Below are 16,580 nucleotides of genomic sequence, written 5' to 3'. Positions count from 1 at the left end.
ACTAAATAAGACACAGTCTCTTCCTTTAAAGAGTTTAAGAGTCAGTGAAGGAAATGGCTCAAAAGGCAAAATTTTAAAACAATCTGTTAATACAGACATGGAGATATACAAAGAGAGTTTAAACTTATTTGGGAAAAGTGACCGAGTAAGGCTTCTTAATGACATCCTTGTAAAAATCCAGTGGTCCATTTTAAATCCTCATCTTGACTTGGCAGCATCATTTTAAATAGATTCTGCCTCCCCAATTTAGAATCCCAGGACTCTGCTCCTTTGTGGTGCTCCTGCTTCTTCATTGCCTCCCCTTTAATTTTTTTTTTCTTAATCTGCTTTATCTCACCAATCTCTAAAGTGTGTTGACTCTAGGGCTCAGTCTTCAAGACTCTTCTATTTGTACTCTGTGTATGTGTGTGTGTGTGTGTGTGTGTGTGTGATTTCCTCCAGCCTTGTGGCTTTAAACACCAACTATTTACATCCGATGCTCACAGTTATCTCTTTGCCCTGGACTTTTCCCCTGAATTCTAGATTCATATATCTAATGACATTTTCAACTCCACTTAGCTTTTAATAATAGTCATCTCAAGCTTCGTCTATTCATCAACAAATTTCTAGTTTTTCCCATAAAATCTTACCTCTTCCCTTGTTCTCTCCCTCTAATGAAATGGAAACTCTATTCTTACAGTTTCTCAGACCAAAAATCTTGGTGGCATCTTTGATTAATCTCTTTATATCACTATGTATATCCAATTTATTATTAAGTGCTGTTGATAATTACCGTCAAAACGTATTCACAATCCAACTACTTTTTGCCACCTTCACACTAACACAACCTAGGCTCGTCAACTCTCAGACGGTGGCAAAAACTTCCTAGCTGGTGCCCTTGCTTTTGTCATTCTTCTAATTCAGTCTGTTCTCAATGTATCACTCAGGATGATACTTTTAAAATTTAATTAAGATCATAGGACTTTGGGGGGCAAAACCCTCTGGGATTGGTAATATTGAGTGCCAACTTGATTGCATTGAAAAATGCAAAGTACTGATCCTGGACCTGTCTGTGAGGGTGTTGCCAGAGATTAACATTTGAGTCAGTGGGCTGGCAAAGGCAGACACACCCTTAATCTGGGTGGGCACCATCTAATCAGCTGCCAGCGCAGTCAGAATATAAAAGCAGGCAGAAAAATGTGAAAAGGACAGACTGGCTTAGCCTCCCAGCTTACATCTTTCTCTCATGCTGGATGCTTCCTGCGCTCGAACATGAGACTTGAAGTTCTTCAGTTTTGGAACTCAGACTGGCTTCCTTGCTCCTCAGCTTGCAGACAGCCTACTGTGGGACCTTGTGATCATATGAGTTAATACTCCTTAATAAACTCCCATATATATATATATATATATCCTATTAGTTCTGTCCCTCCAGAGAACCCTAATACAGATTTTGGTACCAGGGGTGGTTCTAGAAGAACAGAATATTAAGGATGGAGTTCTTTCCTTGATTTTGGGGTTTCTGGAGTTGGCTACTTAATATTAAACACAAAAACACTAAGGACTCTACTTCTAATAGTGTGAAAAACACTGATAGTCCTTAGCGTGAACTGTTTAGAGAGTTATGTAGAAAAAACGCATTTGACACTCCTGATTCACTGCTCTTGAGAGGCAAGGAGTTTAGTGACTCTATACATAATACCTTTGACCATGTATGGAGACCCAAGGAACATAATGAAGCTAGTTGGTTGCTCCTAAGTTCACTGAATAAAGTGATGAAAGAAAATTATGAACTCAGGGATTCTAACTCCCAGCTTCGGAAGCAGATACTGAGCCTCAAATCTTCTAAGATTGCCCTGAGTCAGTCTTATCTCCTGTAGAAAAAGAGCTGAAATTGTGGAAAATCAGACACAAGCTCTTATCATGCAAGGAAAGGTGCATGCACAGCCTTTCTTTAAATATGTTAAAGTGAGGGCACTGATTGGAAAAGAATGGGACCCTGCAACCTGGAATGAGGATGCGTGGGAGGACCCTGATGAAGCTGGGGACACGGAGCTTGTAAACTCTGATGAATCTTTTTTGCCAGAAGAAACAGCTTCCCCATCTCCAGTAGTGGCAAAATCCCCTCTCCAACCCACGCTGCCATAAACCTTTCCACCTTTGTCCAAGGATATAAACAATGTGCTGCCTGAGGCAACAGTGATGGCCTCCCCTAAGGCAGTTGCCAGCCAACATAATGTTGATTTTCCTCAGGAGCCACTCCCAACACCCCTGTTTGCTTCTAGACCTATAACTAGACTAAAGTCCCCATGGACCCCTACAGGTGAGGTTTACAGTGTGACCCATGAGGAGGTGTGCTACATTCAAAAAGAACTGCTTGATTTCTAATTTATATAAGCAGAAATCTGGATAACAGGCATGGGAATGGATATTAAGGGTGTGGGATAATGGTGGAAGGAACACAGAGTTGCATCAGGCTGCATTTATTGATTTGGGCCCACTAAGTAGGGGCTCTGCATTTAATGTTGCAACTTGGGATGTTTAAAAAGGTTCTAATAGTTTATTTGCTTGGTTAGCTGAAATATGAATTAAAAGATGACCCACTATGAGCAAGCTGGAAATGCTTGATCTCCCTTGGTTTAATGTAGAGGAAGGGATCCAAAGGCTTAGGAAGGTTGGGATCATGGAGTGGATTACTTACTTTAGACCTACTCATCCCAGCTGAGAGGGTCCAGCAAACATACCCTTGACCAATGCTTTGCAAAATGGATTTGTGAGGGCAGAACCCGCATCTTTGAAGAGCCCTGTAATTGCTCTTCTCTGTATGTCAGATCAAACAGTGGGAACCACAGTCACTTGACTACACAATTTAAGTACAATGGGAATAATTGGATCCCAAGGTGGTAGGGGCCAAGTGGCAGCACTCACTTGAACATCAAAGGCAAGGTGGGTGTAGCTAGCATAATGGATAGCAGAGGCAAAGCAGCAATCAGAATACTCGGATCATGCAAAGCTTTGGTATTGGCTAATTAATCACAGTGTTCCTAGAAGCGAAATTGATAGGAAGCCTACTACATTCCTACTTAATTTATATAAGCAAAAAAATTCCAGGTCCAGTGGAAAAAAGACTAATTTGAATTATAAAAACGGAGAATTACTGCCCTCAATCAATTTCCAGACTTGAGCCAGTTTACAGTCCCAGAACCTCTTGAGTGAAGGGGATACTGGGCCCTGTTGAGGAAGGACCCCAACATACTACCTACAATTCATGCTGTTAATCTTCCTCCCATCCTTCCCCAAGGAGACCTTTTACCATGGTAACTGTGCACTGGGAAAAGGGAAATTATCAGACATTTTGGGGACTACTGGACACTGGCTCTGAGCTGACATTGATTCCAGGGGACCCAAAACATCACTGTGGTCCTCCAGTTAATGTAGGAGCTTATGAAGGTCAGGTAATTAATGGGCTTTTATCTCATGTCTGACTTACAGTGGGTCCCCAGACTTATCCTGTCGTCATTTCCCAAGTGCCAGAATGCATAATTGGCATAGACCTACTTAATAGCTGGCAGAATCCCCGCTTTGGCCCCCTGACTGGTAGGGTGAGGGCTATTATGGTGGGAAAGGTCAAATGGAAACCATTAGAGCTGCCTATACCTAGAAAAATAGTAAATCAAAAACAATATCACATCCCTGGACGGATTGCAGAGATTAGTGCCACCATCAAGGTCTTGAAAGATACAGGGTGGTGATTTTCATCACATCCCCATTCAACTCTTCCATTTGGCCTGTGCAGAAGACAGACAGATCTTGGAGAATGACAGTGGATTATCATAAGCTTAACCAAGTGGTGACTCCAATTGCAGCTGCTGTGCCAGATGTGGTTTCATTGCTTGAGCAAATTAACACATCTCCTGATACCTGGTATGCGGCCATTTATTTGGAAAATGCCTTTTTCTCCATTCCTGTCCATAAGGCCCACCAGAAGCAATTTGCCTTCAGCTGCCAAGGCCAGCAGTATACTTTTACTGTCCTACCTCAGGGGTATATCAACTCTCCGGCTTTGTGTCATAGTCTCATTCAGAGAGAGCTTCATCGCTTTTCACTTCCACAAGATATCACACAGGTCCATTATATTGATGCATTATTCTGATCGGATCCAGTGAGCAAGAATTGGATCCAGTGAGCAAACACAGTGGCCTTCTTGGTGAGACATTTGCATGCCGGAGAATGGGAAATAAATTTGACTAAAATTCAGGAAACTTCTACCTCAGTAAAATTTCTGCGGGTCCAGTGGTGTGGGGCCTGTTGAGATATTCCTTCTAAGGTGAAGAATACATTGCTGCATTTGTCCTCTCCTGCAACCAAGAAAGAGGCACAATGCCTAGTGGGCCTATTTGAATTTTGGAGGCAACACGTTCCTCATTTGGATGTGTTATTCTGGTCCATTTATTGAGTGACCTGAAAGGCTGCTGGTTTTGAGTGGGTTCCAGAACAGGAGAAAGCTCTACAATAGGTCCAGGCTGCTGTGCAAGCTGCTCTGCCACTTGGGCCATATGACCCAGCAGATCCAATGGTGCTTGAGGTATCAGTGGCAGATAGGGATGCCGTTTGGAGCCTTTGGCAGGCCCCCATAGGTGAATCGCAGTGGAGGCCTATAGGATTTTGGAGCAAGGCTCTGCCATCTTTTGCAGATAACTACTCTCCTTTTGAGAGACAGCTCTTGGCCCATTACTGGGCTTTGGTGGAAACTGAACGTTTGACTATGGGTCATCAAGTCACCATGCGACATGAACTGCCTATCATAAACTGGGTGCTTTCTGACCCATCTAGCCATAAAGTGGGTCATGTACAGCAATATTCCATCATCAAATAGGAGTGGTATATATGTGATCTGGCTTCAGCATGTCCTGAAGACACAAGTAAGTTACATAAGGAAGTGGCTCAAATGCCGATGGTCTCCACTTCTGCCACCCTTCCTTCTCTCCCCCAGACTGCACCGATGGCTCCATGAGGAGTTCCATATGATCAGTTGACAGAGGAAGAGAAGACTAGGGCCTGGTTCTCAGATGGTTCTGCACGATATGCAGGCACCATCCGAAAGTGGACAGCTGCAGCAGTACAGCCCCTTTCTAGGAAATCCCTGAAGAACAGTGGTGAAGGGAAATCTTCCCAGGGAGCTGAACGTTGAGCAGTGCACCTGGTTGTGCACTTTGCATAGAAGGAGGAATGACCAGATGCGTGATTATATACTGACTCATGGGCTGTAGCCAATAGTTTGGCTGGATGGTCAGGGACTTAAAAGAAGCATGGTTGGAAAACTGGTGACAAAGAAATTTGGGGAAGAGGTATGTGGATAGACCTCTCTGAGTGGTCAAAAACTGTGAAGATATTTGTATCCCATGTGAGTGTTCACCAACAGGTGACCTGAGCAGAGGAGAATTTTAATAATCAAGTGGATAGGATGACCCGTTCTGTGAACACCACTCAGCCTCTTTCCCCAGCCACCCCTGTCGTCACCCAATGCACCCATCAACAAAGTGGCCAGTGCCAGGGATAGAGGTTATGCATGGGCCCAGCAATATGGACTTCCACTCACCAAGGCTGACCTGCCTAAGGCCACTGCTGAGTGTTCAATTTGCCAGCACCAGGGACCAACACTGAGCCCTAGATATGGCACCATTCCTCAGCATGATCAGCCAGCTACCTGATGGCAGGTTGATTATATTGGACCTCTTCCATCATGGAAAGGGAAAAGGTTTGTCCTTCCTGGAATAGATACTTACTAAGGATATGGGTTTGCCTATCCTGCATGCAATGTTTCTGCCAAGACTACCATCCATGGACTCACAGAATGCCATCATGATATTCCACACAGCATTGCCTCTGACCAAGGCACTCACTCACTTTACAGCTGAAGTGTGGCAGTGGGCTCATGCTCATGGAATTCACTGATCTTACCATCTTCCCCACCATCCTGAAGCAGCTGGATTGATAGAATGGTGGAATGGCCTTTTGAAGCCACAATTACAACACCAACTAGGTGATGATACTTTGCAAGGCTGGGGCAAAGTTCTCCAGAAGGCAGTGTATGCTCTGAATCAGTGTCCAATAAATGGTGCTGTTTCTCCCATAGCCAGAATTCATGGGTCCAGGAATCAAGGGGTGGAAGTGGAAGTGGCACCACTCACCATCACCCCTAGTGATCCACTAGAAAAATTTTTTCTTCCAGTTCCCACGACGTTACGTTCTGCTGGCCTGGAGGTCTTAGTTCCAGAGGGAGAAATGCCGCCAATGGGAAACACAACAATTTCATTAAACTGGAAGTTAAGATTGCCACCTGGACACTTTGGGCTCCTCCTACATTTAAGTCAACAGGCTAAGAAGGGAGTTACAGTGTTGGCTGGGGTAACTGACCCAGGCTATCAAGATGAAATCAGTCTACTACTCCATAAAGGAGGTAAGGAAGAGTATGCATGGAATACAGGAGATCCATTAGGACATCACTTAGTATTACCATGCCCTGTGATTAAGGTCAATGGGAAACTACAACAGCCCAATCCAGGCAGGACTACAAATGGTCCAGACCCTTTAGGAATGAAGGTTTGGGTCACTCCACCAGGAAAAAAGTGATGACCTGCTGAGGTGCTTGCTGAAGGCAAAGGTAATACAAAACGGGTAGCAGCAGAAAGTAGTCATCAATATCAGCTACGACCACATGACCAGTTACAGAAATGAGGATTGTAATTGTAATGAGTATTTCCTCCTTCTTTTGTTAAAAACATGTTTGTGCATGTATACACCTGTACTAAAAAAAAGCTTCATTTTATTTTATTTTTCATCATGTGACATAAGAGTTATTGACTTCATGTCAGCATTTAAGTATTGTTAAATTTATGTAATAGCATTCAGGTTGATGATTGGTGCGTTTCCAGTTGTAGAAAGGATAGTTGTATTATGTTAGGCAGAATTATGACCTTATTATTGTCTTTATTTGAAGATTATGTATGGTCTCAGGAGATGTTCAAGTTGACAAGGGATGGACTTGTGATGATTAATACTGAGTCTCAACTTGATTGGATCGAAGGATAAAAGTATTGATCCTGTATGTGTGTGAGGGTGTTGCCAAAGGAGATTAACATTTGATTCAGTGGGCTGAGAAAGGCAGACCCACCCTTAATCTGGGTGGGCACCATCCAATCAGCAGCCAGTGTAGCCAGAATATAAAAGCAGGCAGAAAAACGTGAAAAGGCTAGACGGGCTTAGCTCCCAAGCCTACATTTTTCTCCTGTACTGGATGCTTCCTGCCCTTGAACATCAGACTCCAAGTTGTTCAGTTTTGGGACTTGGACTGGCTTCCTTGCTCTTCAGCTTGCAGACAGCCTATTGCGGGAGTTTGTGGTCCTGTGAGTTAACATTCCTTAACAAACTCATATATATATCTCAGTTCCCTCCACTATAGAGGGAATATGTGAGTTCATTTTGAACAGGTTGATTTTGAGGTAGTTGTGCAAATATATATATATATTATTAAGGAGGTAATTCCTTAATAAAGGTAACTATTGGTATTCCTTAATAAAGGGATTTATTCCTCAATAAAGGTAATTATTGGTATTCCTTAACAAAAGCAATTATTTCCTTACTAAAGGTAATATATTTTATATATATATGAGTTTCTTAAGGAGGTAATTCCTTAATAAAGGTAATTATTGGAGGGAATATGTAAGTTCATTTTGAGCAGGTTGAGTTTGAGGCCCTAGCCTCTACTGATCCAATACACTCTCTCTCTAGTAATATATTTCCAAAATTTCAAATGTCTTCCATAGCTGCATTTATAGCCCAGATGGGCCCTCAAGATTTAGGCCAAGAATAACCCACCACCTACCTGTTGGACATCACCACTTGGAATTCACACAAGTACCTCAAACTCAACTAACAGTGTGCATATTTACATAAAATATTATATTAAATATAGTAATATAAATTTATATTATATAAAACATATAATATATATTAAAATATAATATATAAAACAATATATAAATATATAATATATAAAACATATCATATATTAAATATATATTAAATACATAATATATATTAAATATATATTATATATAAAATACATAATATATATTAAATATATAATATACAAAATATAAAATATATATTATATGTTTTATATATAATATATAATATATATTATATGTTTTATATATAATATATAATATATATTATATATTTAATATATAATATATAATATATTATATTTAATATATATAATAAATATAATATATTATAAAGATTATATAATTTAATATAATATAAATATAATATAATATAAATATTATAATATGTTATAAATATTATAAATATAATAAATATATAATATATAATATATATTAATATTAATATATATTAAATATATATTATATATCATATATCAAATATATATTTATATATAATATATCATATATCATATATCAAATATATATTTATATATAATATATCATATATCATATAATATATAATATATTTACTATATATTAAATATATAATAGCTATATTATTTATATCTAATAGCTGTTCATTAACTCCCTCATTTCTATGGATGGGAAAACTGAAACTCGGAAGCAAACTGTACAAGCCCAAGTGGGTGACTTCATTCAGATTCCAGGGATAACTGAGGCTCAAGCCTTTCTCAAGCTTGTAGCTTGAGTTGATGGTAATATCATCAATGGAAACTGAGAAGATTTAAAAAGAAGTCCATTATGGAGGGAATATGTGAGTTCATTTTTAACAGGTTGAATTTGAAGTACTTGTGCGAATTCCAAGTGGTGATGTCCAACAGGTAGGTGGTGGGTTATTCTTGGCCTAAATCCTGAGGGCCCATCTGGGCTGTAAATACAGCTATGGAAGACATTTGAAATTTTGGAAATATATTACCAGAGAGAGAGTGTTGTGTCAGAAGAGACTTTGAGAGAGGCTACGGCACTAGGGTATATGAGCACATCAGTTGGAGATGAAAGGGTATGAAGGCAACAGAAAGGTAATAACAGCAGTGTGTGATACAACTAATCTTCATTATGTATTCTAAATTCATATATTTCATGCCTAGCAAATATCAGGCTCTGCACCAAGTTCTGACCGTGGAGCAGTGAACATAAGGGACCCAGAAGCCACAAACTCTGCTGCATGGGTCTCACAGCCCTGTGGGAAAAAAATAAACAAGCCAAATAACCATGATGATCTTCATAGGTGCTATGAGAGCATGTTCTGTGTGGGTGAACAGTCTGTGGGGTCAGGGAAGACCTAGTTATATCAATGGTATGTAAGTTACAATCTTGGTAATTATAGAAATGGTTTTGGAAATTGTTTTACTCATTTTTGTAAAATGCTCCTATGCATATTTCATCTACTTCCACGATATCCTTTGAGGTAAGCAAAGGAGTTACAAATCCCACTTTAAAGATGAAGAAATTGGGACTCTAAGAGGTTAGGAAATTTATCCATAGTCATAAACTGATAGAAACTAAATCAGGCATATAGATTCTAACTACTCTTCAATCTTATGTGCTACTAACACCATTTTTCTGCCTCCCACAGAGGACTTAGGAAGCAACAGCAGAGCTCTTTTCCCCTCTGTTGGGGCAGAAAGGCGAGGAGAGTAAACTCATCAGTTGAGAAAATCTTGTGCATTGCTACCAATTCTTAGCACAAAAGCCATACATTTATAATAGAAATAAATAGTCAAGTTTCTAAGAACATTAACTTGTCCATCTAACAAGAATATAGTACTGTCGGGGTTCTAAGATGGCTGAATAGGAACAGCTACAGTCTACAGCTTCCAGCATGAGTAACGCAGAAGACGGGTGATTTCTGCATATCCAACTGAGGTACTGGGTTCATCTCACTAAGCTTGTTGGACAGTGGGTGCAGGATGGTAGGTGCAGTGCACTGAGCATGAGCCAAAGCAGGGCAAGGCATCGCCTCACCCAGGAAGCGCAAAGGGTCAGGGAATTCCCTTTCATAGCCAAGCAAAGCTGTTACAGACAGCACCTAGAAAATCAGGTCACTCCCACCCTAATAGTGCGCATTTCCAAGGGTCTCAGCAAACGGCACACCAGGAGATTATATCCCACGCCTGGCTCAGAGGGTCCCACGCCCATGGAGCCTCCCTCATGGCTAGCACAGCAGTCTGAGATCAAACTGCAAGGCAGCAGTGAGGCTGGGGGACGGGTGCCTGCCATTGCTGAGGCTTGAGTAGGTAAACAAAGTGGCCAGGAAGCTCAAACTGGGTGGAGCCCACCCCAGCTCAAGAAGGCCTGCTTGCCTCTGTAGACTCCACCTCTGGGGACAGGGCATAGCTGAACCAAAGGCAGCAGAAACCTCTGCAGACTTAAATGTCACTGTATGACAGCTTTGAAGAGAGTAGTGATTCTCCCAGCACAGAGCTTGAGATCTGAGAACAGACAGACTGCCTTCTCAAGTGGGTCCCTGACCCCCAAGTAGCCTATCTGGGAGGCACCCCCAAGTAGGAGCAGACTGACACCTCACACAGCTGGGTACCCCTCTGAGACAAAACCTCCAGAGGAATGATCAGACAGCAACATTTGCTCTTCAGCAATATTCACTGGTCTGCAGCCTCTACTGCTGATACCCAGGCAAACAGAGTCTGGAGTGGACCTCCAGCAAACTCCAACAGACCTGCAGCTGAGGGTCCTGTCTGTTAAAAGGAAAAATAACAAACATAAAAGACATCCACACCAAAACCCCATCTATACGTCACCATCATCAAAGACCAAAGGTAGATAAAACCACAAAGATGGGGAAAAAGCAGAACAGAAAAACTGAAAATACTAAAAATCAGAGTGCCTCTCCTCCTCCAAAGGAACGCAGCTCCTCACCAGCAATGGAACAAAGCAGGATGGAGAATGACTTTGACGAGTTGAGAGAAGAAGGCTTCAGATGCTTAAACTTCTCTGAGCTAAAAGAGGAAGTTTGAACCCATCGCAAAGAAGTTAAAAACTTTGAAAAAAGATTAGATGAATGGCTAACTAGAATAACCAATGTAGAGAAGTCCTTAAATGACCTGATGGAGCTGAAAACCATGGCATGAGAAATATGTGATGAATGCACAAATTTCAGTAGCAGATTCGATCAACTAGAAGAAAGAGTATCAGTGATTAAAGATCAAATGAATGAAATGAAGCAAGAAGAGAAGTTTAGAGAAAAAAGAATAAAAAGAAGTGAACAAAGCCACCAAGAAATATGTGACTATGTGAAAAGACCAAATCTATGTATGATTGGTGTACCTGAAAGTGACGGGGAGAATGGAACCAAGTTGGAAAACACTCTGCGGGATACTATCCAGGAGAACTTCCCCAACCTAGCAAGGCAGGCCAACATTCAAATTCAGGAAATACAGAGAACGCCACAAAGATACTCCTTGAGAAGAGCAACTCCAAGACACATAATTGTCAGATTCACCAAAGCTGAAATGAAGGAAAAAATATTAAGGGCATCCAGAGAGAAAGGTTGAGATACTCACAAAGGGAAGCCCATCAGACTAACAGCAGATTTCTCGGCAGAAACTCTACAAGCCAGAAGACAGTGGAGGCAAATATTCAACATTCTTAAAGAAAAGAATTTTCAACCCAGAATTTCATATCCAGCCAAACTAAGCTTCACAAGTGAAGAAGAAACAAAATCCTTTACAGGTGAGCAAACGCTGAGAGATTTTATCACCACCAGGCCTGCCATAAAAGAGCTCCTGAAGGAAGCACGAAACATGGAAAGGAACAACTGGTACCAGCCACTGCAAAAACATGGCAAATTGTAAAGACCATCAAGGCTAGGAAGAAACTGCATCAACTAACGAGCAAAATAACCAGCTGATATCATAATGACAGGATCAAATTCACACATAACAATATGAACCTTTCATGTAAATGGGCTAAATGCTCCAATTAAAAGACACAGACTGGCACATTGGATAAGGAGTCAAGACCCATCAGTGTGCTGTATTCAGGAAACCCATCTCACCTGCAGAGACACACATAGGCTCGAAATAAAGGGATGGAGGAAGATCTACCAAGCAAATGGAAAACAAAAAAAAGGCAGGGGTTGCAATCCCAGTCTCTGATAAAACAGACTTTAAACCAACAAAGATCAAAAGAGACAAAGAAGGCCATTACATAATGGTAAAGGGATCAATTCAACAAGAAGAGCGAACTATCCTAAATATATATGCACCCAATTCAGGAGTACCCAGATTCATAAAGCAAGTCCTTAGAGACCTACAAAGAGACTTAGACTCCCACACAATAATAATGGGAGACTGTAACACCCCACTGTCAACATTAGACAGATCTATGAGACAGAAAGTTAACAAGGATACCCAGGAATTGAACTCAGCTCTGCAACAAGCGGACCTAATAGACATCTACAGAACTCTCCACCCCAAATCAACAGAATATACATTCTTCTCAGCACCATACCACACCTATTCCAAAATTGACCACATGGTTGGAAGTAAAGCACTCCTTAGCAAATGTAGAAGAACTGAAATTATAACAAACTGTCTCTCAGAACACAGTGCAATCAAACTAGAACTCAGGATTAAGAAACTGACTCAAAACCAGTCAATTACATGGAAACTGAACAACCTGCTCCTCAATGACTACTGGGTACATAACAAAATGAAGGCAGAAATAAAGATGTTCTTTGAAACCAACGAGAGGAAAGACACAACATACCAGAATCTCTGGGACACATTTAAAGCAGCATGTAGAGGGAAATTTATAGCACTAAACGCCCACAAGGGAAGGCAGGAAAGATCTAAAATTGACACCCTAACATCACAATTAAAAGAACTAGAGAAGCAAGAGCAAATACATTCAAAAGCTAGCAGAAGGCAAAAAATAACTAAGATCAGAGCAAAACTGAAGGAGACAGAGACACAAAAAACCCTTCAAAAAATCGATGAATCCAGGAGCTGGCTTTTTGAAAAAATCAACAAGATTGATAGACCGCTAGCAAGACTAATAAAGAAGAAAAGAGAGAAGAATCAAAGAGATGCAATAAAAAATGATAAAGGGGATATCACCACCGATCCCACAGAAATATAAACTACCATCAGAGAATACAATAAACACTTCTATGCAAACAAACTAGAAAATCTAGAAGAAATGGATAAATTCCTCGACACATACACCCTCTCAAGACTAAACCAGGAAGAAGTTGAGTCTCTTAATAGACCAATAACAGGCTTTGAAATTGAGGCAATAATTAATAGCTTACCAACCAAAAAAAGTCCAGGACCAGATGGATTCACAGCCGAATTCTATCAGTGGTAGAAGGAGGAGCTGGTACCATTCCTTCTGAAAGTATTCCAATCAACAGAAAAAGTGGGAATCCTCCCTAACTCATTTTATGAGGCCAGCATCATCCTGATACCAAAGCCTGGCAGAGACACAACAGAAAAAGAGAATTTTAGACCAATATCCCTGATGAACATTGATGCAAAAATCCTCAATAAAATACTGGCAAACCGAGTCCAGCAGCACATCAAAAAGCTTATACACCATGATCAAGTGGGCTTCATCCCTGGGATGCAAGGCTGGTTCAACATACGCAAATCAATAAACCTAATCCAGCATATAGACAGAACCAAAGACAAAAACCACATGATTATCTCAATAGATGCAGAAAAGGCCTTTGACAAAATTCAACAACCCTTCATGCTAAAAACTCTTAATAAATTAGGTATTGATGGGACGTATCTCAAAATAATAAGAGCTCTTTATGACAAACCCACAGCCAATATCATACTGAATGGGCAAAAACTGGAAGCATTCCCTTTGAAAACTGGCACAAGAAAGGGATGCCCTCTCTCACCACTCCTGTCAACATAGTGTTGGAAGTTCTGGCCAGTGCAATCAGGCAGGAGAAAGAAATAAAGGGTATTCAATTAGGAAAAGAGGAAGTCAAATTGTCCCTGTTTGCAGATGACATAATTGTATATCTAGAAAACTCCATCGTCTCAGCCCAAAATCTCCTTAAGCTCATAATCAACTTCAGCAAAGTCTTAGGATACAAAATCAATGTGCAAAAATCACAAGCATTCTTATACACCAATAACAGAAAAACAGAGAGCCAAATCATGAGTGAACTCCCATTCACAATTGCTTCAAATAGAATAAAATACCTAGGAATCCAACTTACAAGGGACGTGAAGGACCTCTTCAAGGAGAACTACAAACCACTGCTCAACGAAATAAAAGAGGATACAAACAAATGAAAGAGCATTCCATGCTCATGGATAGGAAGAATCAATATCATGAAAATGGCCATACTGCCCAAGGTAATTTATAGATTCAATGCCATCCCCATCAAGCTACCAATGACTTTCTTCACAGAATTGGAAAAAACTACTTTAAAGTTCATATGGAACCAAAAAAGAGCCTGCATTGCCAGGTCAATCCTAAGCCAAAAGAACAAAGCTGGAGGCATCACACTATCTGACTTCAAATTATACTACAAGGCTACAGTAACCAAAACAGCATGGTACTTGTACCAAAACAGAGATATGGTCCAATGGAACAGAAAAGAGCCCTCAGAAATAATGCCACACATCTCCAACTATCTGATCTTTGACAAACCTGATAAAAATGAGAAATGGGGAAAGGATTCCCTATTTAATAAATGGTGCTGGGAAAACTGGCTAGCCATAGGTAGAAAGCTGAAACTGGATCCCTTCCTTACACCTTATACAAAAATTAATTCAAGATGGATTAAAGACTTAAATATCAGACCTAAAACCACAAAAACCCCAGAAGAAAACCTAGGCAATACCATTCAGGACATAGGCATGGGCAAGGACTTCATGTCTAAACCACCAAAAGCAATGGCAACAAAAGCCAAAATTGACAAATGGGATCTAATTAAACTAAAGAGCTTCTGCACAGCAAAAGAAACTACCATCAGAGTGAACAGGCAACCTACAGAATGGGAGAAAATTTTTGCAATCTACTCATCTGACAAAGGGCTAATATCCAGAATCTACAAAGAACTCAAACAAATTTACAAGAAAAAACAACCCCATCAAAACTTGGGTAAAGGATATGAAAAGACACTTCTCAAAAGGAGACATTTATGCAGCCAACAGACAATGAAAAATGCTCATCATCACTGGCCATCAGAGAAATGCAAATCAAAACCACAATGAGATATCATCTCACACCAGTTACAATGGTGATCATTAAAAAGTCAGGAAACAACAGGTGCTGGAGAGGATGTGGAGAAATAGGAACACTTTCACACTGTTGGTGGGACTATAAACTAGTTCAACCATTGTGGAAGTCAGTGTGGCGATTCCTCAGGGATCTAGAATTACAAATACCATTTGACCCAGCCATCCCATTACTGGGTATATACCCAAAGGACTATAAATGATGCTGCTATAAAGTCACATGCACACGTATATTTATTGCGGCACTATTCACAATAGCAAAGAGTTGGAACCAACCCAAATGTCCATCAATGATAGACTAGATTAAGAAAACGTGGCACATATACACCATGGAATACTATGCAGCCATAAAAAATGATGAGTTCATGTCCTTTGTAGGGACATGGATGAAGCTGGAAACCATCATTCTGAGCAAACTATCACAAAGACAGAAAACCAAACACTGCATGTTCTCACTCATAGGTGGGAATTGAACAATGAGAACACTTGGATACAGGAAGGGGAACATCACACACCAGGGCCTGATGTGGGGTGGGGTCAGGGGGGAGGGATAGCATTAGGAGAGATACCTAATGCTAAATGACAAGTTAATGGGTGCAGCACACCAACATGGCACATGGATACATATGTAACAAACCTGCACGTTGTGCACATGTACCCTAGAACTTAAAGTATAATAAAAAATTTTTTTAAAAAAGAATGTAGTACTGTCTTTTGGATGACTTGAAAGTCATCTGAAGAAACCTTGTCTCCTGATGGACTATTTGTCATGGTCTCTTATTTGTCATGTTCATAAACAAAATATTACTGTTCTGGGAGTCAGCAAACTAGCTTCCCACAGCTTGGGGAGAACCAGAACACAAGTCCAAGTTTCCAGTTCCAAGTTCTTCTAAGAACACAAGTCTAAGTTCCATGTCTCTCTAAGGGGAGTGGTGAAGTCAAGACACACAGGTCCAAATAGAAGATGAGAGAAAACATGACTGCAACATTTTTAGTCTTTTTTTCCCCAATATTGACTCCAGTTGTGCCATCTTCTCAGATTTTACAATCCTTTCTAGCATACTTTCTACCCTTACATAAACAACAAAAAAAAACTTTTCTTTTTAAATACAGTTCCCTGTGTAAGCAGAAACTCCTGCCGTGTAAGTTCGATTGAAGAATGCATTCCTAGACAGCTTTGCACTCGAGTTTCCAGGGAGCAGACAAAGACTTCCATGAGTCCCTTCGTTTCTAAAAATACAAAGGAGTTTGTGTGTGTGTGTATGTGTGTGTGTGTGTGTGTATGTGTATATGCCTTCCTAAAGTAAAATCAGACATAAAGATTATAAAAACAAGAAAACCTGAAGACATT

Source organism: Nomascus leucogenys, chromosome 16 (genome assembly GCF_006542625.1).
Source record: "Nomascus leucogenys isolate Asia chromosome 16, Asia_NLE_v1, whole genome shotgun sequence".
In the NCBI taxonomy this organism is placed as follows: Eukaryota; Metazoa; Chordata; class Mammalia; order Primates; family Hylobatidae; genus Nomascus; species Nomascus leucogenys.
This window is presented reverse-complemented; position numbering follows the sequence as displayed.